General features: G+C 45.0%; 1 protein-coding gene across 2 annotated transcripts in view; it reads right to left on the minus strand.

Moving 5' to 3' along the window:
• Positions 1-15,558, minus strand: part of RAI14 (retinoic acid induced 14) — a 131,135-nt gene extending 115,577 nt beyond the window's left edge. The window contains exon 1 of one of the 2 annotated variants that reach the window (XM_090276183.1): positions 15,313-15,558. The gene's annotated coding sequence lies outside the window, so the exon portion shown is untranslated. Of the gene's footprint in view, positions 1-15,168; positions 15,187-15,312 lie in introns of those variants that run through there. The other variant, XM_090276184.1, reaches the window with a different exon arrangement.
• Positions 15,559-23,982: the final 8,424 nt, after the last annotated feature.

The raw sequence follows: 23,982 nt of genomic DNA on the forward strand, positions 1-23,982 counted from the left end.
TGGTTGCTTCTAGTATTTCTTTACTTACCTATTTCTATACCACACCACACCCTGACTGAAGTGGTTAGGAGAAGAAGTCCTCTCTTGTACCGTCAGACTGCTTCCCCCAGCCGCCCACACCCCCACATATGACCCAAGGACTATTTTGTAAGGCAAGGCTGCCAATGACGTCCACCATGAGAGTTCTCTTGGACCTGCAGCCAGGTATTCTGATTCTGTAATCAGAGGTGAGACTCAGAAATCTGGAATTTTTGTTTTAACTCCTCGGGTGATTTGCATGCTCAGCTAGATTGTGGGAAACACTGTTCTGGACACAATAATACATACCTGTAGTTGACACTTACATTAAAAAATAATCTAGAGCCCTGACTGGAGTAGCTCAGTTGGTTAGAGCATCGTCCCCATATGCCAAGGTTGTGGGTTTGATCCCTGGTCAGGGCACATAGAAGAATCAACCAATGAGTGCATACATAAAATAAGTGGAACAAACAAATTGATGTCTGTCTCTCTCCTGCCTCTTCCTCTCTCTCTCTCAAATCAATAAATAATAAAAAATTTTTAAAAAATCTAGAGACAGTGATAGACAAACATCTTTGAGCATTGACTATACTTGAATCTTCCATCATATTGGGGGACGGGGAGTTGGGAGGATGGGAGGGGAACCCTCCACACTCTAAATTCTAGGAGAGCAAGTAGCTGGTTACCCATGACCACTAGGGAAGAGTATTAGGTGGTAAAGGCAAAAGGTAGCTACGCATTTTCCTGAATCACAAGAATCCCTTAGCACCGAAGACACCATATCACAGGATTCAAGGGCAGAGGATTCCCTGTGAGCTGCGCAGCCCTGGAGGAGTAGAGGAAGTAACCCTGTCCTCTCACTAACTCCCCCCACCATCATGGAATGTGGGACCACGTCTCCGAAACCCTCAGCACCACCAGAGCACTGACGTGCGCCAGAGGGGCTGCAGGTTCTTTCTTCCAAGTTAAAAGAACATCAGGCTTAAAACCTAAAGCCCTGATGAAGGCATTGAACAAACACGAAGAACTAAAATTAAAGCACTTTTCTCCTGGCCAGCACCTACCTCTTTCTTCTCCCTTAAATACTTGATTGTTTCCCCAGATAATAATCTCTCTGCAACAGAGACCACATTTTAACCAAACTGCACACTCAGTTTGCTGGAAAAGCAAATACGTTCTGTGAAAGGTTATCTCCAGACCAGCCTTCCCAGTCAAGAGGTCCCTGAGCACACAGCCCCGGAGCCGGCATCCTCCCGGGCTGTGCCTAATGGTGATATTGCTACTTCTGGGATCAAGGACATAGGGTGGGAAGGAGAGGCCGGAGTCCTGCCTCTCCCCCCAACGCTCTCAGTTTATCAACAGCAGATCTGTTCTTGTGATGGCAGGGAAAATTTTAAACACATGCAGACATCTAGGTTACGGGAACTCTGGGCAAGTACTACCAAGGATAAGAGGAGAAAATGATACAACACTATCTAGTCATTGAGAAATCTTTGAGGGCTGAGAAAATCAGAGAAGTCTTCCCAATGGGGGTAGGGGTCTAGCAAGCCTGAAAGGAAACGCAGGATTTGGGCAAACTGAGAAGAAAAGGGGCACCTGGTCAGGCTACTCCCACCGCAGGGGGCACGCCGGCTTAGACTGTCTAGTCTCTTTAAGCCGTCCCAGAAGTTTCAGTCATGAGGTTGAGTAGAGGTGGTGGGAATCACTGTGCAGTGCTCTTGGAAGAAAGATGCTCCCCCCCACCCCCATCCGCCCACACTTGGGCCCTTTTAGACCCTGCATGGGAGTGAGGGGTTCAGGAGTTCTGCTACCAGTTTTCAGAAAATTTGAAAATATGCATCTCCCACTGCTTGCTTACTTTGGAATGACGGATTTTCAGGGTCGGATTTTCATTTTGCTTATACCAGGGCACTGGCCATCGGCACACAATCAACCAATGTTCCATGCATAAATGTGTAAGACTGAGATTGGGTTAGGACCCTTGATAGCCTTCAAACTTCACCTTGACCTCAGCGAGGCTCTCTTTGGTCCCAAGTGCACTGGGGTTAGCAGCACTGGGATCTGATTAAACGCCACACAGTGATTAGGTTTTACCATGTACATCTGAAAGCACTAAAACAAGTTAAAACTCAGTAAATAAAAGCCCAACTCATTTGGCCTATGAAGTCTTCTCAGTTTGCCCCTCCTTTCCCCTCCTGCCTGCCCTCTGCCCCCTCTCATTGCTAAGCTTCTCACTCCTCCTCGCCTCCCCAGCCACATGCTGAGCTGAGCCAAGGGAGCGGACCTTTTTGAATAATGGAATGTGAGAGTCAACAGAGAGCAAGGACCATCAAATAGACACCCCAGGAGTCAAAAGGTACAAACCTCATTATAAAACAAGTGAGGGGACGTCATGTACAGCATGGCGACCATAGTCAACAACAGTAATGATACTGTATTGCATATTTGAAAGTTGCTAAGAGAGTAGATCTTAAAAGTTCTCATCCCATGAAAAATATTCTGCCCCTATGTGAGGTGATGGATGTTACCTAGACTTGCAGTGGTTCCTCTGCAATATATACAAATATTGAATCATTAGGCTGTACCCCTGAAACTAATATAATGTTGTTTAAATTATACCTCAATTTTTAAAAAGTATTTAGCAACTGACATTGTGTATAGTATTTTTTTATACTAAACACTAATCAGAAAAGTCATAGCTCTTATCCAGAGGTAAAGGATCCACTCAATAAATTTTAAAGAGCCAGCATGACACAAAGCAAAGCTGCTCTACAATCCCATCGCAGGAGGCTTACTGACTCGGCATATCAGAAACACATGGATAAGGGAGCAAACAAACAAGCAAACTCTGCTGAGCATTCACTATGGGCTGGGCGCTTTCATATATGTCATCTTTCTTATGAATTAACTAAGGAGTAGGTGTGTTCAAGATTGCCCAGCTGATAAAGAAGGGAAAAGTTAAGAAAAATAAAAAAGGTATAAGCCCTAGCTTCATTTTGGCAGTGAATCATTTCTAAAACACTCTATAATTTTTTTTTTTCAATGAAACGACCACATTCTTTTTAAACTGCAACTGTCTTTCAGATATTGCATCTTACAAATCATGTAGTAAAACTCTCTTGAGAACATCCGTCTTCCTCTCTGTATTCACAACTTGCCTTTATCCAGGGGATGACGACATTTCTCTTGAGAAACAAATAATCATTCTTCTTTAAAAAATAAGACCAGCCATCAACCAGGACAGATCCTGGTCCATGAAGCAGTCAGAGCCACCAGCACTATTAAAAAACCAGCCCAGGCTCTGGCAACATTATTTCCCAATCTGTCAGGTGTGCTCCTCACACGCTCCAATAGCCTACCAGTGCAGAGCCCCAAGGTTACCTCCTGCCCTAAATCCATCCAATGTAACAAAGCACGGGCTTAATCACAACAAGCTGCCTCTGGAGTACAAAAACCATTCTAGGACTAAGGAACCAGGTATGATGATCCCTCACTTTGAGGTTATCTTAAAGACGATCTCTAAAAGGTTCTTTCTGTTTCCACATCACTTGATGTTAATGTCAATAGCACCATTTAATCACCACGTTCATCCCTGAAGAAACAAAAGCTGCCCTGCAGATAGATACCTACTCATCAGCCCCAAACTGCACGGTGTGTGGGCTGCGTGCCTTAGCTTCTCCCTTCCAAGTCCATTCCTTCTTGGCTTTTACCTATCTTGAAACCCAAGAGACCCAATCAATTTTAAAAACGCAGGTCCACTCTTCAAACATTACTGGTGAAAATGTAAAATGTGGAAAGCAAAAAGTCACTGTGGAAAGCATATTAGCAGTTGCCTAGGAAGTTACCGTATTTTTCGCTCCCTAAGATGCACTTTTTTCGCCCAAAAAAGTTGGGGGGAAATGTCCACATCTTATGGAGCAAATATTGTGTCACAGACCGTGATGTGTATTACCTGACCTGTCAGTGGTGACAACAGCTGTTAGAAGAGGAAACAGTGGGCCCATGCAAAACCTCTGGGGATGCTTTAATGTCCCACTTTACTTCTGAATCTCAGGGCATCTGGTTAGTATGAGGGCAGTGAAGAAAGTGATATCAGTAATTGTTAGCAACTGAACTTCATAAATTCTGACACTAGCAATGATGAGTTCTTGGGGTTCCCAGCAAACTAGAAGAGTACTTGAACCTTAAAGTCTCTCCTCATTTGTTAATGACAGTGATAACGGTTCTTAATACCACTGCTGACTGCTGTTCACTTACCATGGTTGAAATATTATTGTTATATTGTATTAAATATTATAGTACACCATTTGGTTAAGAATATATTTTTTTCTTGTTCTCTAAACCTAGGTGCGTCTTATATGATCAGGTGCATCTTATAGTGCAAAAAATACGGTAAATATAAATTCACCATAAGCCAGCAATTTCACACCTATGTTATCTTGCTAACAGAAATGAAAACATATGTCCATACAAAAATGAGAACATGAATGTTTATAGCATCAGTCTTCATAACTGCACAAAAAGTTGCAACTACTGAAATATCCATGAACTAGGTACACCAAATGTGGCATTTCCACACAGTGGATGCTATCCAGCACTTACAAGGAAGGGAATGCTAGTGCATCATGCAACATGCATGAACTCAAACACACTGTGCTAAGTGAAGGTCAGACAACAAAGACCAGATTGTAAGATTCCATTTGTATGACACATCTAGAGATAGGAAGTGGGTTAGTGGTTGTCTAGGGCTGGGAATGGTAAGAGTAATTGCAAATGGGCATGAGGGATCTTTTGGGGGTGAGGGAAATATTTTAAAATTAGATTGTGATGATAATTATACAACCCTGTAGAGTTTCTAAAACTCATTAAACTGTATACTAAAATTGGTGAGTTAATTGTATGGAATGTAAATCATACCTCAAGGAAACTGTTTTTTAAAAGACCAAATACAAAAAAGAGAAAAAGAGGTCATATGCAAAATTGTCAGGGAGTGAAAAATATCTTTAGGGTGAGAGAACATACTCCATTTATGATCGTATTTAACTACTGTTTTTACTCGAGAAGACGGAACTGCCAAACATTTGCTCACTGCGTACTTCATCAGCTCTTCGACTTGGTTTCAAACGGGGAGTACTTGGACTGTCCACATTCTGAAATGCTGGAAATGTCATTTACAACATTCACAATGGTTCTGTCTGGCCTGCTCACTCTCTTTACCCAATGATCCAGAGTCTCAAATATGTGTCAGAATACGGGATAAGCGAGCTCCTAAAACAGATTCTGTGAACCCCGATGCCCTCAGAAAAGAAGCAAGGGAGTGGGCGGAGGACACACATTCTTTCTGCTGCACCAACTACCTACCATGTTTAGATGTCACTCAAATACCGTGTCCTCAGAAAAGCAAGTGCCTCACCTCCAGGCCAATAGAGGGGATGCCGGCTCACTCCGAGCAGGGCTCACCGTGCTCTTACCCCGGATGCTGTACTAGACCTACGGTGTTTGGTCTGATCCTCGGTGCCTGACCTTCTTCTGATAAGTGCATTTCTCTCCTTTTATTTATTTTTTTTATTTTTATTTTTTAATAATTTATTTGTTTATTTATTTTATTTTTAGAGAGAGGGGAAAGGAGAAAGAGAGGGGAGAGAGGGAGAGAAACATCACTGTGTGGGTGCCTCTCACTCACGCCCCCAACTGGGGACCTGACGTGCAACCTAGTCATGTGCCCTGACAGGGAATCGAACCAGCGACACTTGGCTCGCAGGCCGATGCTCAGTCCACTGAGCCATAGCAGCCAGGGCTACATTTCTCTCCTTTTAGAAAACTGTTCCTGCCCCCGTCCCACTTCAGCCAGGTCATGTTCTGACTGTAGCTATTCCCTGAGTGATGGGAATGTGTCTTCCGCAAGGATATTCAGAGACTTTCCCAGGGATTTTAGGAGTTGGAAGAAAGAAGGGGAAGGGGGAAGGGGGAAGAGGAAGGAAAGACCTTCTCTGGTGGAGAAACTGGGAACTGTGGGCCTGGCAGATGCCCACACGCTGTGCAGACAGCTGGTTTGAGAGGGGAACCGGGGAGGCCCCGGACTCCGGAGATCCCGGCCTCTGCTTGAGTCACACCCTTTTAGCACAGAACTTGAGGTCACATAAACCAAGGCACTGCCCTTCTGGCCTAAGCTAGGTCAAGTTGGATTTCTGTCACTTGCCACCTAAGAGTCCTGACAAGCCCTTTGACACCTTCTCACCGACTCCGACAGGCTCAGGCTGCCCTCTCAGCTACCCCAGTAAGAGAGGAGCCCAGAACGCCACAGCGCTGCTTGCAGCCTGCGTTTTTCTTCTGAGCACATCTCTCAAGTCAGGAGCTAAATCCACTTCCTGAACCTGCCAAAGTGAAATGCACCCTCTCTGGAGTCTAACTGCCAGGAACAGAACAGGATGACCTACAGTGCCCCTCTGAACCTGCAGGTGAGGGAGAGCATCTTTATCATTCATTTGTGTGGCTGATAGCTGCTCCTTGATCTGTTCTGCCCCGGGCCTCAGGCCCCTGTCCCCCGAACCATCAGCATCGCCTCCAAAGCGCTGCATTCATGATTCACCTCCATCGTTCCAGTCACTGCAGAGGACCTGGCTGGCCGGCCGCTGTGGGTCTTTCCGGCTGTTTCCATTCTGAAAGGACACGCTGTTCTCCTTGCCTCTGCTACAGAAACCAGCCAACAATGAACACAACTGCAGCTCTGGCCATGAAGGCTGCTGCGACGCTCTCACAAAATAAGTAGCTACTGTAACAGCTGGGGCCAGGAGGGACTCAGGGTGGACCTCCCCTTATCTGCTCCCCAGCGGATCGGCTCCACGGAGCGGAGGCGAAGGATGAAGAAGGGAAACCCTCAGGAGAGGAGGAACAAAGAGCGTGAGGCGGGTGGAGCGCTGGGCTCAGCTGCGCCAGGAGTCCTCACGGCCCAAGGATAATCCTCTGGACAGTTTACCCTTGAATAGCCCTGAAGATATGATACGCAAACACACTGTCACTCATCCTAATTTATTCTAAGTAAGACCCCTGGAAGAGAGGCCTAACACCGTGGCTCAAACAACAAGGCATCACTCCCCAGGGGCTATGTCAGCCTGCATCTGTCACACTGTGGCTCTGGCAGAGCAAACGGAAAAGCCTTTCAGATCTTTTCCCATTAGGAGTCCCAGGATGCTCTGCGCCTGTGCTCCGTGGGTGTGGGGCCAGGGGGTGAATGGGGGGCTGTTAGAGCCTCTGCCCAGTGAAGACAGCCCCTGTTAACGGAATTGGATGCCTGGACCACTCTCTGTGTTTAGCAGTCCGAAGCAACAGCATTAACGTGAAGGACGGGGGATATTTCATTAACAGTAATAAAGATTTAATGTGTTCTCCTCATTCCCCACACATATCCACGCATACCCGCCACCTGATGCTACGAGGGTTTACAGAGTAAAAACAGCATGGCCACTCAAGAAATTGCAATTTAAGAGGACAAATAAGAAAACTATAGTGTTTTAATTGCTCCTATGCTCTGAATACCAACTAGGGGCTATGTAGAAATGTGAACCACACACAACCCCTGCCTACAAAAATGAGTCTCACTATTGTCATATATATAAAAGCCCACATAGATTACATGCACAAAAGCAGAGGTATAGATCTGTAAACCAGAACCACAAATGCCCATTATGCCATGTAATCAGTTTGTGATGAAGCTATTGTATTTCTCTAAAGAAATGCTTAAAGCCATGAGCAAAATCCCTGATAACTGGCTAAAGACACAGGGAAACAACCAAATATGCCTCTAATGAGGGTATTCTAGGTTTCAGATGGCACTGGGGTGCCAAGACCAACAAGATGACACATTACTTAAACTGATGCTGTCCAGCAGGCACGTGTGAAATGTGACCAGTGCAAATTGGCAAGTAGAAAATACACAGTGGTTTCAAAGATGTATTATGGAAAAACAATGTCAACTCTACCACTAATAAGTTCTATATTTAGTACATGTTGATAATACTTCAGATCTACTCAGTAAAATAAAATATGTCATTACAATTAATTTCACTTGTTTCTATTTTTGTGTGGCTACTAGAAAATTTTAAATGACCGCTGTGTTGTATTTCTGGTTTGCTTCTAGTTCTGTGAGTGATGACTTAGATTTTTTTCTTCGAAGACTGTGATGATAGTATCCATTTGGCAATAACAGCATCTTACCATTATTACTAACAAGATGGGCACAAAATTAAGCACAAAATGTATTTCACCGTGTTTAATATTCATTTACTATCATAAAAATCACAAAACTAGTTGAAGATCTGAATTCACTGAGAGTTAATGATAACAAAAGTTGTAGTTTAAAAGACTGACTCTGCCACACCCAGAAGAATGATTAACCGGCAATGTTATTTCACTCAAGACTCACAAACTTCTGGGCAAACTCAAGCACTATTCTGTTATATACAGTTCAGAAAACGTGTATACTTTTGTCTACCAACTAATGGACATTCTTCCAGAGGACCCAGTAGGAAATGCAACTTCCCTCTCACTCATTGTAAGTGCCACCATCTTCATTTTAACCACGACAGTACTGCTCTGTGCCCAGATTGTAATCAAAACAAGTTGTCTGGTGAAACTGAGGAACTCGTTAATGCAGTTTCGAATGAGACTGGTCACGACCAAAGGAAATATGTCTCCATGTCGTCCGTATTACCTAGTGGTGTGACAACAGAAGGACTAAATGGAGGAGTGACAACATAGGGAAAATAGTTGCAAACTACACAGATGTGTTGCAATGACAAATGGGCAACCCCTCATCATTGCTATTTATTATAATAGTGGGTATAAATCATCAGATTAACTAATAAACCAGCAGTTCCTTCAAGGTAGGTTGATAAAGAAGATGGTAACATTAGCAATGTAACAGCAATGACCAGAACTATCATTTACTTAAATTTTGTCTTATTTTGCAAAATTTCAGTTTTTTTCCACTATTCTATTATAAACAGGTATCATAACATATGATCTTGGAATTAGATGCTCCTGCTGTTATTCCCCGGGTCTAGAAAGTGTATTTGGCCCAAGTGGCTCAGTGTATCAATGGAGGACGCTGGGTTTAAACTCAGGTTCAGCTGCTGAGCCCAAAACACAACCATGGGCTGTGTATTAGACAACACTAACCATTTCTAAAAGTCTGGCCAACAGACCAACATTTTTCCTACTTAAAAAAGTGAAGTTGCCTTTAATGATGGACAGTCCTTGGTCTGCTGCTGGCACCTCCCGAGCTCCCGCTGGGAAGTCTGAAAGGAGCAATCTGAAAGGGGCATTCCTTCTGGCCTTGGCCCTCACTCACACCCCTGCCTCCTTCCAAGGGAGGGGCGCGTTTTCATTTCCTTGTCCTTTTCATATGTGCAGCATAAGCTTAATGAATAAAGTTATTAAACCTTTTCCATATAGCTTTGCTAAAGATAACCAAGTTACAACAGAAAACATGTAAATATAATTACAGACAAGTGAGGTGGCTACGTTTATACTCAGCTGAGCTGATGAAATTACAGACTGGTGTGGAGGTTTCCATGCTTTGAGCAAGGATTTGGAAAAGCAGAACTTTAAACACTCAGATGCCTCCCTCTCATTAGGACATCTCTGTTCCTTAAGTAATTATTCTAATAGCCTGTATAACAACTCTCTCCCCGAGCTATAAAAAATGAAATCCTACAATTCTTCAGGACAATTAAAAGCAATGATATTATAATAAAAGTGAAATCCTAAGACACAGGCCCCAGCCAGACAGGAATGGGGCAGGGAGTACAGGTGATTTTGTATTTTGTTCTGGAAGCCACACACAGAAGCAGTCCTGGCCCGGGAGGTGGCCTCCCACGCCTGAGGCAGATATCTCCAGGATAGGGTGTGCAGTTCTCTGTTTCTTTTGCCACCATGGATATAAACACCCACCTGCGATGTAATGAGAATCAAATACGCTTTGTTCCAAGGGGTATGCACTTCAAATAATCTGGGGTTGTTTCAAAGGAGAGGAAGAAAGCACGCTTGTTGTTAAACAAGGCACCAACAGTAAGACGGGCGTGAACAGATTGGCCGAGAGGCAGGCTGGGATGGGAGTCATTTTGAGGAAATCTCTGTCTGGCTTTTAGAGACTAGAAGGAAAGCAATAGAAAAAAGTAAACAAAGAGCACACCCAACGTAGTATAAAAATGAGTAGCACAGAAAGACTAATGAGAAGTTGATCAAGACTGCTGGCTGGACATACACATACCGTTAGTAGCAGAAATGAGGTTTTCCTTAAAAAAAAACAACAACTAGGAAACCCTGGATGACTTACAGATATTGGGTTATAGTTTCTATGCTTATTATTTTGACTAGTTTTTTTTTCCAATTTTAAAACTTACAGAAATGTGAAACATTCTTTTCTCAAAATAGAACAGTGATTTAGTGCCCCCTCAAAAATCTGATAATTAAAAAAACAACAACAAAGCTCCAAGAAGATACTGAGAGCATCTGAATCAACTCTCACTCACGATGAACGCGGAACGGGCCTGCAATCAGGTCCGCTCAGAGAGAACGGCAGGCTCCTCACCCCACCCTGCCCTGTGTGAAGACCTCCCGCCTCGGCTCAGGGCAGGACCCGGGGCACCAGCACAGGTGTGGCCTGTGTTTTCCTCTGCCTTTCCCAAGGCAGAAAGAAAAAATAACCCACCGTCCAAGTTCCCACAACTTCTGGGTGGTGGGAAGAAGCCACTGTGCGTGGGTCGCTGCTCGCGGCTACAGTGTGACTGGGTCATAACTGTCCACCTCAAGTTACGGGCTCCCTTAAATCTTTGAAGAATGATCAATCACTAGTATGTCAACTTTCATAGGACACGGTCCAATTACATAAGCCTTCCCATCAAGCTAAGAGTCTCGGTCCAAAATTTGTTAACTCATGGACAAAGCTCGACAAACAGATTTGTTTATGCGGTTCTCCCTCAGCAGATGTCAAGGGCCTGGATTCCAGATCCTTCTCTGACCTTCATGTTGCTGCTCAACGCCATTTGCCCCACCTGGGACTCCTCACTAGATTCTTTTCCCCATCAGCCATTTAAAATATACCCAGGAGGCCATCGGTATATTTAGCTTTGTTTGTCAACTCCTATATTCATCATACAAGATAGAGAAAATTCAGTTGGCTTCAACGGTGAATGTTATCAGTACCATGAGTTAAGGACCGTTCTTAAGAGTATTTCTAGGTATCTTACCACATATTGGTTGCTCCTGGGTCTTTAGAACAAGGTCTTCATTTCCATCACCACCCTCTAAAAATCCCTCCCAGATGAATGCATAAAGTCAGGACAACAATGATGAGTATTCCCCCTGCAGCAATTCAGAGAAATACACATTCTAGTCCTAGGAATTCCATGTGATTGGCATTGCTTGAGGTCGTTGCTGGCCTGTCTATACTGAAGCTGCGTGGACAGCAGAATCAGGATCCCTTTCCGAACCGTCCACATTTAAAATGTTGGAAAGCTGTTACAGAGAAAAGGAAAGATGGGTGTACTCCTGAGCATCGTGTTACTTATGCTTTCCTCTGAATTCGAGTTTAGGCAAGTGGTGGCAGAGAAGAATCTGAACACAAGTGTTTTAAAGGATAAGGCACACGAATTAAGGAGAGTGCTTTCTTTGTAAGATACTGTAATTTTTATCCAGATGGAACCTGTAAATATGACTCTTGGGACACTCAATGACAGCCACAGGGGATATCCAAAAGAGAAATTCTAAGTAGAAAACCACAACAGAAAGCATTATATTCATTCAACAAACATTCAAGTACCTACCACACGGCCACACTGTTCCAGGTGGTAGGGATATGGCAGGAACAAAAGAGACAAAAGTCCTGTTTTCATGGAGTTTCTTATCTAATATGAAAAGACAGCCTGCTAATATTCATTAAAATATATGGCAAGTTGGAAGGTGGTTAAGTATCATGGACAAAAATAAAGCAGAAAAGAGGACAAGGTGCGCCGGAAGGGGCTGGCCAGGGAAGGTCTGCAGGAAAGAGGATGTCTGAGTAAAGAGCCGAGGGGTCAAGGGGCACAGACAGGTAGCTACCCAGGGGAGGAGCGTTCCAGATGGAGGGAACAGCAAAAGCAGTGGCTCTGAGGCAGGACTGTGCCTGGCAATTTGAAGGAATAACGAAGGAGCCAATGTTATTTAAATGCCTTAAACTGCTTCCAGATTGAGGGATTACAATTAGGGGCAAAAATGTCATTCACACGGCCACATTTTAGTAAACTCTTGGCGCAGGAATGTGCCCTCTGTAAATGCTTGTCTCTCCAAGGAAGGGACGAGCAGAAGGCTGAGTGAGTCATCCAAGGTGACAGCACCAGCAACTGGCTGAGGAAAGCTTCGGCGCGAGAATCCCAGCATCAGCACCACAGTTTGGTTCCCTGCTCCAATGTCACAATTGAGGTACTTTTCTTATTTAAAAAAAAAAAAAAAAAATCTTTTTTAAACAAAACAGCGAAAGAATCCAGTCAACTAACATAATCTTCTTAGAGCTAAAAATGGATTAATTTTACTTTTTCATTCAACAAATAACCCAGCCTGCCCTATATACACCCCAAATATTTGTTGAGAAGTTTAAGAAATAATAAATGTAGCATTACCTAGACTCCGCTACCTAGCTATTAATTGCCTAAGTGTGTAACAAAGAAACTTGTGTCCAGGGAAATATGTCTCAAATGTTTATTGTAGCACAATTTATTATAGTAAAAAAGTGGAAACAGACCAACTGTCCTCAACAGAAAAGGTATAACTGAAAAGCTGGGAATATGCTCATTTTCTCTTGGCAAGGGACTGACTTGACTCCAATTCATACAATGGAATTCGCTGTAGAAACTAAAGTAAGATCTACATGTACCTCAAAAACACAGTGACAAGTTAAAAAATGCCTGTGGTGTATGTAGAGAATTATACCATGTATGTAAAATGTTAAACACACAAGTTCACAGATAGTTTGTGAATAGGTAATATCCAGAGGTACCGAAACATGTTTGGAAACTTTATATGTGAGCTACACACAAGTGAGGTACCTGAGAAGGAAGGCAGAGGAGGGGGGTGGATAAAATATTTCGATTGCAGTTTATTTTTATGAGGGGAAATAAAGCAAATACGGGAAGATCAGCGATTCTTAAACAGAGGTAGGTAGTAGGGGGAAATGGAAGCCTTACTATATATTCTCTTTTGATGTATACTGGCAATATTTCATAATCACTTTTATTTTGGAAGGAAGGGTGAGAAAGAGACAAAAATCCATCACATTCTATTAATTCCAAGGTCGTTTCTTTAACCTGCAAACCTCAGTTTCTTCACCTTTATAACATGAGTGATACTAAGTGTACCTGTCTCAAAGATGCTTTGAGAAGTAGCAATTCAGAGACAGAACTTCCTTGTCAGGTACACTCCTAAGGAGCAGGGACACTCTCATGCCCCCACTGAGTATCCAGGGCCTGGCACCCATTCTTTTTATTCAATTTCACAGTAATAAGATTTTTCAATGGGGCTGTAATCACCTACCTCCCCCCAAAGTCATAAAACAAATCTAAGGAGTGTAAATGATACAATAAATTCATTAATGAAACATCTCAATGAATGGAAATTTGAAAGACCCTCCAACGACGGCCCAGCATGGGGCCGCCCTTCCCAACCCATGTTATGCAAGCACTGTTTAAAAATGATAAGAACTGGATAAATTTCCTCACATGAAATCTATCTTACAAGCCCAAGGAAAAAAAAAATATGCCACTGGTTAGGCATCATTAAGAAACGATGATCAGATTACACACACTGATAATAAAACGCCCAGCCACACCTGTAAACAGGGACCTGCGGACTGGGGGCAGAGCAATCAAAATCCAGCCTCCCAGGGATGCACACGTCTTCCGCGACTTTGTTCGAACCTCAAGCAGGTGAGGCTCTCCTCGGTAAGAGGAGCTTCTGCTGAGTCCTGAGCCGAAAAAACAGCTCCTCCCTCTCTGCCAGACCCTTCGAGTCTGGAGATCCCATTCTCCAGCCAACTGGACAATGTTTCCTTATCCCAGGGAGCCTGGAATTCTCCTCTCCCCTAAGGAAAACGCAGATCCATCCAAATGACGTGTGAGCTTGAGGCCAAGGGAAGCCGCTGGTCCAGGTGAGCGGCCTGGAATGCGCAGGTCTAACCCAAACACCTTTGGAAATCAAGTTGCGCTGAGCTGGGCTCCTTAAAGGAGCGGGAGCCGGGATACACAGCCCCGGCCCGTCGGAGGTCTCCAGTAACTCCTCCACTTCACCCGTCTGCCCGTCAGCTGCCTGCCCGTGTTCTGAGCCCCCTACTCCCCGCCACTCCACAAAAGGGGGGGGGGGGTGCGAGGTCCAAATGCAAAGGAGAGCGTGAGCCAGGGGTTGTTGGCTGATGAGCCCTGCAAAGTGCAGAAATTAACCCGCGGACCCAAACCTGCAGAGCCGGCAGCGACGGGAAGGTGGGTTCAGGGAGGGTACCCAGCCTCCCGGGCAGAAGATGGGGTAGATGGCGGCCCGCGCCCCGCTTGCGCCTTCACACCCTCCCTCCTCCCGAAGTCCCAGCGGCTCCGAGTCTGCCCGAACTCCAGGATCCCTCCTTCCCGGCCGTCCTCGGAGCTGCGGCGGGAAAAGGACAAGGAGGGCCGGGAGCGGGCAGCGGGAGGCGGTCGCAGACCCGGGGGGGCCCCGCCTGCACCCGGGGGCCAGCCGAAGGGCTCCTGGAGTCAGAAATGGAACAATAGCGGACCCTCGCTCGCCGGAGCCATCAGAGCCGCCCGCTCCCGCCTTCCTCCTCAGCTCCTCCAAGTTTAGCGCGCAGGCGGGTCGAGCTGGGGTCGCGGAGATCCAGGAGGAGCCGGGCGCCGGGCGGGCCAGGCAGGTGGGACAGGGTGCAGCTGGAGGGCGCACCCAGCACGCCCCCCCGGGGGCCGGCCATTCATTGCCACCCGCGCTCGCTCCTCCGCGGCCCCGCGCCCTGCCCCGGCCCGCCTTCGCGAAGAAAACCCCTCTCCTAACTTGGCCCGGTCCTCCCTCTCTACTCGGACCCCAGCCTTCCTGCTCTTCCCCCGGCGAGGAACAAGGGAGTGGTAGCGGGACGCTCACGTCCACCGGTTAAGCCGCTCCGCCCGGCGCGCAGTCCCAGGCTCCCGTCGCCGCCGGAGCCCCAGACACAAAGGCGGGGACAGGGGACGGGAGCCGGGGACTGCGCTCCGGGGAGCCTCCCAACTCTCGGCGCTGCGCACTCACCCCATCCAGGCGATCGCGGCGGCTCCCGGGCCCCGCTGCCTGCGCCACCCCGCCCGCCGCTTCCCCAGGAAAACGCGGCCGCCGGGCTCGCTTCCTGCCCGTCTTCCTGCGCCTGGGTCCCTCCTCCTCCTCCTCCTCCGCTGCGGGGGTCAGTGGGCGCCGCGGCTCCGGGGCTGGGCTGGCGGGGCGGGGGCAGCGGCAGCACCACCACGTGGCCGCCCGGCGCCGGCCCTGCCGACCCGGATCCCGCGGGAGCGGGAAGGGAGGTGCTAACCATTCCCCTCCCCTTCCACCCCGCGCGGCCCTAAATTCCGCGAGTCAGGTGACCTGGCCCGGCTCTCCGGTCCCGACCTGCGGGAGGTTCCCGGACCCGGCAGCGAGCCCTGGGCGGCGGCGGTCCGCGCTTAGTTTTGCGTGGATCGTGGGACCCTTCCCCGCAGATGTGTTTCATCATCATCATCATCACCTGAAGTTAGTGGAAAGGACCGGTACCGCGGCCCCAAGACTTGGGACGGATGAGTTTCCGAGTAGTATCCATTTCCCAAGTCGTTTCTAGTCGTGGGGGTGTTACTGATTAATGTGCTCACAGTCTCCGGACTGAACTAATCGATTGGAGTGACTGTTACCTACACTCATCAGGTGACTGTAGAGAACAGTGGCGTTCAGGGTTGTCTGAGCTGAGGCCCAAATGGGGAGCCCTCAAAGCATAGGGAAGCCAAGGGGGTACGGCCTTCCTTCCAGGACCCCTACAGCCTCTCTCCCTCCCCCAGTGGACTGAGGCCAGTGTTTGAGCGCGGTGGACTCCTTTCATTCCAAGGATTGCAAAGCTCTCCACCTGCTTCTTTAATTTGGGACGGCTTCTCGGTTCAATCTAGTCATGCTAACTAGCTTTTGGCATAAAAAGTCTTTATTCACCAAAGTCCCGCCTTTCTTCAGGTTAGTTCTGTATTCTTTGTGTAGGGCAGGAATCTTTCTGGAATAAATAGGGTATATGAGCCTTTTTTGGAGGGAACCCCTCTAACTCAATTGAACTTTAAAAAAAAATTACAACAAAAGGAAAGTTCGCCTTAACATAGGTCAACTTATTGATATGTCTTGGCCAAATCTTATCTGCAGGTCGGACTTTCATCTATCCCCGATACCCCCACCCCAGAACCCCCCAGCAGCCAAGGAAACAATCTGCCTCAGCTTTAACTGGTGACATATCAAATTATCGAATAGGGAGCAAAAGCTGTGTAACTAGCTGCATGGTCTTCACTTCCTAATTCCTACACATCAGAGGTTCTTGAGGGAAGTGATGAACAGCTAGTTTAAAACACAATGTGTACTCCTCTTCCTGTCCTTTATCTTTTTCAAGTGAAGTCACCCCCTAAAGGAAATGTGAACTGGCAGGCTTTTATTCTGGTTTAATGCTGGCAATTTCTATAGCATGGTTTTTCATTGTGGTTCATATTATTGGTGCACTGTAGGGTACTGGGGCGGGGTGGGTGGACAATACCATTTGGGAGTTTTCCGTTCTGCTTTTAGCTTGTCAATCTCTTCATTCAAACAGGGGCAACTGAGACGGTGGGATATGAAGCATGGTAGAGGCTATATGCCATGCGGCCTTGGAAAATTAACATGTGTATATTGTGTAGTTGAAGGAGTTAAAACATGAGACATTCAACAATTGTTGTGTAAGGCAAGGTCGTCATCCTTTTAGTCATAGAAGAGCTGTCTCTCTCTTTTTCTCTTTCACGTTGCGGCAGCCTGTCCCAGCCATCTGCCTGTATAAGCCTACCTGCCTATGTCAGCCCTGGGCTCCCTAGGTGGCTTGTGTATTTATTCTCCTTAATTTATAATCCCACCATCTAACATCAGCAAGCCCAACTTTGGGTGAAGGATTGTTAAGGAAGAAAGGACTCTTATAGTTAGCGTGATGGGCCAAGACCCTTTTCCAGATCCTGCCTCCCCTGAAACTCAGACCACAGCTGAAGTTCAGCCACCTGCAGGGGGACTGGTAGTCAAGTAGGGATTGCCGCTCTTCTCATAGTTTTTGGTTTCTTTTGTTTGTTTGTTTGTTTGTTTGTGTGTACCACCCCCCCCAAGACCTTTTAGAAATGCTAATTGGATTCAGAATACATTGAACAACACCCTTGGATGGAGACCAGGCCCAAGTAAAAGTATGTGAGAGAAGGAAACAAAGATAAACTAACTTGCGTAAAGTTGGTAAAAACTTTTTTGGGAGGAAAAGCATGTTGTCTGTTAAGAGAGGAATTACCCCCAAATCAAGGTAACTGTGGTGTGATGTCTAGTACTATGAGTAGCACGAGCCAGGGGACCAGGTTTCCCGACCCCTCTCTTTTATTAACTCGCCATTTGAACTTCACTACGTGTTTGAACCTTTCCTGAATCCACTTGCCTAATCGGTTAAAGAGAACATTGAATTGCATGGCTTCTGAGAGTTTTTTTTTTTTCCAGCTCTAACATCCTAAGCCCAGTCTGTTAGCTTCAAGAGCCTTCACAAGCAATGTCATCCTTCCATCCATCTTACAATGCGTTGTTCTCTGATGGTTCTAGCTGGTCAGTCTCGCCCTACCAGTAAGATCAGAAACTCCAAAGAGCGCTGCCCTTCAAGACTTAACAGGATCTATACATGAAATTCCTTGGTTGTTAGGGCCAAGTTTTCCCTTTTGAAATGAAATAATATTACATTCCTTCTTTCTTGCGCTATCTCTCATCAATCTTCCTAGAATCTCAACTTCCGGGTAACCAAAGCTAAGACTTGTTGGGGTGACAAGAAACTGTCCCTAAAGGAGGAAATACAGATAGGTATCACACAAAAACCCAAAAGTAACCCACCACTCTATTTGGTGTTTGATCAGGGTCTGACTGCGCTTCCGGGTCTGCTTCGAGGCAGCATGACTTAGAGGAACGGGGCCACGTTGCGCCAATCCAGAGAATTGTAATCAGAAGGGGGAGACAGGTAATCTGCAGGGAAAAGCCCAAATAGTTACAGAAAAACCACTTAAAAAATTTTTTTTTCTTGGGAATGTTTTCACATAGGAGGAAACTGTGACATGGGAGAGATTAATAAAGTAACTTCAGCCTTGCTTTTCATAATTTAATAAGATCATAGTAATAAAGTAGCCTGCAAACACTGATTGGCCCATGGCTTTCCATTTGCCAGGAAGCCAGAAGAGATTTTTTCCAAGGGCAGGTTACTCTACTTTCCTTCTTAGTGACCTTGGACATCTGTCCAGGATGTAAGGCTAAGATGCTTGGCAGCAATACACCCCAAAGCTCTGCATCAGAGCCCTGCTTGGATGAGTATGGCAGAGAAGCTACACATCTCAGCCCTGACATTACAGACTTGAGGAGATCAAGTCTGCAGAACTGTGCTATCCAGTATGGTAGCCACTAGCCACATGTCAGCACCTGAAATGTCACTCACTAGTCCACTAGGCTACTGAACACTTGAAATGTCACCAGTCCAAATTGAGATGTGCAGTAAGTGCAAAATATACACCAGATTCTTTTTTAACTTTTTTATTGTTCTTTTACAGGTGTCCCAATTTTCTCCATTGCTCTTCCCTGCCCTGCCCAACCCCCATTCCCGCAGTCAGTCCCCACCCTGTTGTCCATGTCCATGGGTCATTTATACATGTTCCTTGGATAGACTTTTCCCCTTCTTTCCCACCTTCTCCCCCTCCCCACTCCCCTTTTATCACTGTCAGTCTGTTCCTTGTTTCCATGCCTCTGGTTCTGTTTTGCTCATTTGTTTGTTTTGTTCATTAAATTTCACTTACAGGTAAGATCATATGGTATTTGTCTTCCACTGCCTGGTTTATTTCACTTAGCATAATACTCTCCAGTTCCATTCATGCCGTTGCAAAAGGTAGGAGTTCTTTCTTTCTGCTACATAGTATTCCATTGTGTAAGTGTACCAGTTTTTTTAATCTACTCATTTACTGATAGGCACTTAGGCTGTTTCTGGCACTTGTCTATTTGTAAATAGCGCTAATATGAAAATAGGGGTGCATAGGTTCTATTGAATTGATGTTTCAGGATTCTTAGAATATAATCCCAGCAATGGAATTGCTGGATCAAAGGGCAGTTGCATTTTTAGTTTTTTGAGGAAATCCCATACCGCTTTCCACAGTGGCTGCACCAGTCTGCATTCCCATCAACAGTGCACTAGGATTCCCTTTTCTGCACATCCTCACCAGCACTTATTTGTTGATTTGTTAATGATGACCTTTCTGACTGGTGTAAAGTGGTATCTCACTGTGGTTTTAATTTGCATCTCTCTGATGGCTAGTGATGTTGAGCATCCTTTCATATGTCTATGGGGCATCTGTATGTCCTCCTTGGAGAAGTGTCTATTCAGGTCCTTTGCCCATTTTTTAATTGGATTGTTTCTCTTTCTGGTGTTCAGTCATATGAGTTCTTTATACATTTTGGAGATCAAACCCTTTTCTAAAATATCATTGGCAAATGTGTTTTCCCATATGATTGATTCCCTTTTCATTTTGGTGATATTTTCTTTAGCCATGTAGAAGCTTTTTAATTTGATGTAGTCCCATTTATTTATTCTTTCTTTTATTTTCCTTGCCCTAGAGAATGTATTGGCAAAAATACTGCTACGTGGGATATCTGAAAATTTCTGCCTATGTTTTCCTCTAGGACTTTTATGGTGTCATGGTTTATGTTTAACTCTTTTATCCATTTTTAAAAAAGAAAAATGTCTCACTGATTTTTATACAGATTACATATTGAGATGCTATAATATTTTGAATATATTAGATTAAATACATTATTGACACTGATTTCAGTTATCCTTTTTCCTTTTTAAAAGGTGGTTAATTAAAAACTTAAAAAATAGTATCTGGCTTGCATTATATTTCTATTGGATGGCACTGCTCTAGAAGCTGATATAGCATCTAACACACATTTAGCATCTGCTCCATACCAGACATGTTTCTAAGTGATACGTACATAAACTACAGTGGCCCTATACTTAATTATCCAGTCTGGGACACTGTTGTGCACCTGTTACACTTTTGAGAGTAAATTGGGGCAGGCAGATTCTAAACTGGCATAAACTAGACCTGTCCTGAGCAAACTGAGATGTCAGGCCACACTAATGTTAGGTCACTTAACCCTTATATGAACCCTGTAAGTACCGTTACCCTTTGTGTACGTGAAGGAACTGGGCCCAGCGAGGTTAAGTAACTTGCCCAAAGACACAGCGAGGAAGTGTTGGAAGCGTTGGGGTTCTAAGGAGGGCAGTGCGGCATTAGAGCCTTCATGCTCACCTGCAGTCCTGTCTCTGTAAGAGCTAGTATGGATCGAGGGTTTAGAAGGTGTCGTTTGTCTTATTCCTCACAGCAACTTGGATGGAGTATTAGCCTGTTTTTATAGATGCCGAAACTGTGTTTTGAACAGATCTAGCAACGGCCCAAATCACAGAGACAGAAAGAGTGGGGCCAAGAATCAAAGCGTGGGATGCCCGCTCCAGAGTGGTCTCTCTCCCCAGCTCCCTGTGTTGCCGGGAGCCCACCTGTGTTTATACAGCACGCTCATAGAGATTCCCTTACCCTCCCACTTCTAGTGAAAAACTGGGCAGGAGAGGAGTAGAACCCGGGTGTCGTCACCGTGGGACAGACAACGAACACTGAAAGGTAGATCTAGGTGGCCTTCCCTTTTGCAAAAGAAACATTTTTAAGATAATCCAAATAGCCATTGTGCTGCCAAGTTGGTGGTTCCGCTATCCATGTCAGAAATTCCAGGAAATATTCTCCCATTGAGGTGGAGGAGGAGGGCGCTGTGAGCAGCACATAAAGGCCCAGAAGGTGGTTAGATGTCACCAACGGGCTGAGAGAAGAGGTTTTCACAAAGCTCCACAGTCAGAAGCAATAGCCTGGCATGCAGAACCACGAGTGTGGCAGGCACAGCCTTTCTTTCATCCTCTGCAGTGGGTTATGACCTTGGCCATGCATGAAAGTCACCTGCCTTTAAACGTCACCAATTGTCTGGGCTCCATCCCTTAAATACTGATTAAAGTGGTCTGGTGTGGGGCCCAAGCATCAACATTTTGTGCTCTCTCCCTGCCATGCCTGGAACATCTGGTTCTTGATTTAGCGAAGTGAGGCTGGGCAAATAGGGTGGGGTGGTTCTTGCAAAGGCCCTCGCAAAAGTGATTGCTCCAGAATGATTTCCTGACAGAGCGATTCTAAACGAAGCTGCTGTTTTTGTTGGCCTGGTCCCCTTGTTTTTGGTTATAGCGTTAAACCTGAGTTCTGAGTTTTTTTGTCTTCTTCACTGAGGTCGCTTCTGCCTGTGAGATATTTTAATTTGTGTTTTTCCCCTATCCAAATAGTGCACCCATAATAAACTTGTGAATGTAGTATTTTTGCTGATGGGTTATTTAGCAGCTGTTACGACTTCTTGTTTATGTTTTTCAAAGGTTTTGTAGCCATTTAGCTTCTGTTATTCATTTCCACTTTTCCATTTTTGTCGCTCTTTTTAAAGTCATTGGTAGACCGCATGAAGTAGATTGCTTGTTGTTTTCAAAACTGGTCTTCTGGCTGTGTGAGTGAACACATTTTTAAGAGACATTTTCCACAGCAGACTGTTAATGCTTAAGATATATGACTGCACTGTGAAGATATTTAACGAAATTCCACAAGTCCTCTGTTTGTTTTGCCTTAATACAAATTCCTCAAGTATCCAAATATGTGCCTTAAGCAGGTTTCCCACGAAGGTTCTTCTAAGGTAAAGTTATGATTCTTCTATTGCCTTTTCTTTCAAAGACAGTCCTGTAATTTATTGTTCTAGACTTCCTGTTAGAGTTTCAGAAGAAGGAGATTCAGAGAGTGAATGTGTTTCTGACTGTCCTGTGACATGCAGAAGAGAGGAGGAATAAGTTGGGGAAGCCAGAAAGATAACTGTGGAAATATTCTGTGGATGAGGAAGGCCTGCAGAAGCACAAAAGGAGACCGTGGTGGCTTCCTCTCATGGATTCCTAGAACCCTTGAAACCCAAGTGCCAAGAAGGCAAATTGGTTTCACAATAATAGACAGATAAGAGGAAGGGGCCAGGGTTCTGGTGTTAAGTATACAAGGTCACTATTGGCCAGCCAAAGGGGCACTTGTCCTGTCAAATTATGTATCAGACAAGGGAATTTTGGAAGCCCTTTGAGGGAACAGGAAGACTAACTTGGCACTGAGTTGGTCTGGGACATTTGCCACCAAAAGACCCAGGGGCCAGGGACAATGGAAGGGAGGTGGAGAGCTGAGTGGCCTCATATTTGTTTTGTGGACATCTGGGAAGTATTTTAAAAACATTTTAATTTAAACTGTGTGCCTTAAGAGGACTCTCCATTCACATCCAACACCACACACTCATATTAAGAAATACAAATTATGAGAACATTAAGTGTGTTCTTTCTCATCCTGATTCTTGCTCCCTGACCATACTGCCTTCTGTTCCAAGTCTGGGCATTCTTATTCACATGTTCCATTCAGAGGGATGGAAAATGATGGGTATTTTGGAGAAAGTCTAGAATAGTGTGTATGAGGCCAGTTCTGCAGAGGATCAGCAAACAGAGAAGCGATTATCTGGGGAGCAGTTCTCCCAGCATGGCCTAAAGAGCAGCTTCTCCAGTCCGAAGCAGTTGTTGGCTACTGGGCAGCAATTATGATTAACTCTCTTTTATTTTCTCTTTGTTTTTAAACATGGAAAAAAGATGGGAAATGAAAGAATTTTAGGAAAGAAAGGAAGGAAGGAAGGACAGGAGGGAGGGAGGGAAGGGAAGAGGGAGGGAGGAAGGAAACAAAACTCTCAGGTAGTATGTTTGAACCCTGACTTATCCACTTACTCATTGTACAGCTTTGGGCAGACCACTTAATCTTTCTTGGCCTCGGTTTCTTCATCTGCAAAGTGGGACTAATATTAGTACCTGACTCTTGGGTTATTTTGGAGATTAAATAATTAATACATATGAAACATGTACAATAGTGCCTGGCACAGAGTAATAGGTAAAGAAATAATAATGATAAGTATTACTAATATGGAGAAGCATAAGAGATACATAGAATCAGGGGTGAAATAAAATTGTGGTATATAGCAAAACCAATTCAATTGTTATTTAAAATGTCATGGCGTGTAGTTTAAACATTTCTAGGGTACTATTTGCTAAGTCTTATATGGAAACTTCATCAACTAATATACAAGGTACAGCACTGAACACACAGAGAGCTAATAAATATGAAATGTTCTTGACCTTGAAAAAGTTTCCAAACTGTTCTGAGGGATGGCCTATAGACATGCACGGACAAAGAATCACCAAAAGGAGATAGCAGATGACTTCACGTTGCTTTCTAGTTCTTCAGCACTATTCTGCGGCTTCACAAAGCCACGTTGCCTGGCAAGTTTGCTCTTGAAAATGGGAGGCATACAATGCTGCTAAAATCTTATGAAGCCATGTGCTGTGGAAACCAAACTATAAGTGAATTTATCCCCACCGATAGAGATTCCTAATGTGATGTGCAGCCTGTGTTAAGAACGATGACACTATGCAGCTTCCGTGCTGGTACATAATGTTGCAATTGAAACGTGGGTGTTGGGATCCACTGCCTGTTACAGTGATAACAATGCCTGTTACAATGGCTTTCACAAAAAGAGGCT

Source organism: Furipterus horrens, unplaced genomic scaffold, assembly GCF_987537825.1.
Source record: "Furipterus horrens unplaced genomic scaffold, mFurHor1.1.pri manual_scaffold_5, whole genome shotgun sequence".
NCBI classification, from domain to species: domain Eukaryota; kingdom Metazoa; phylum Chordata; class Mammalia; order Chiroptera; family Furipteridae; genus Furipterus; species Furipterus horrens.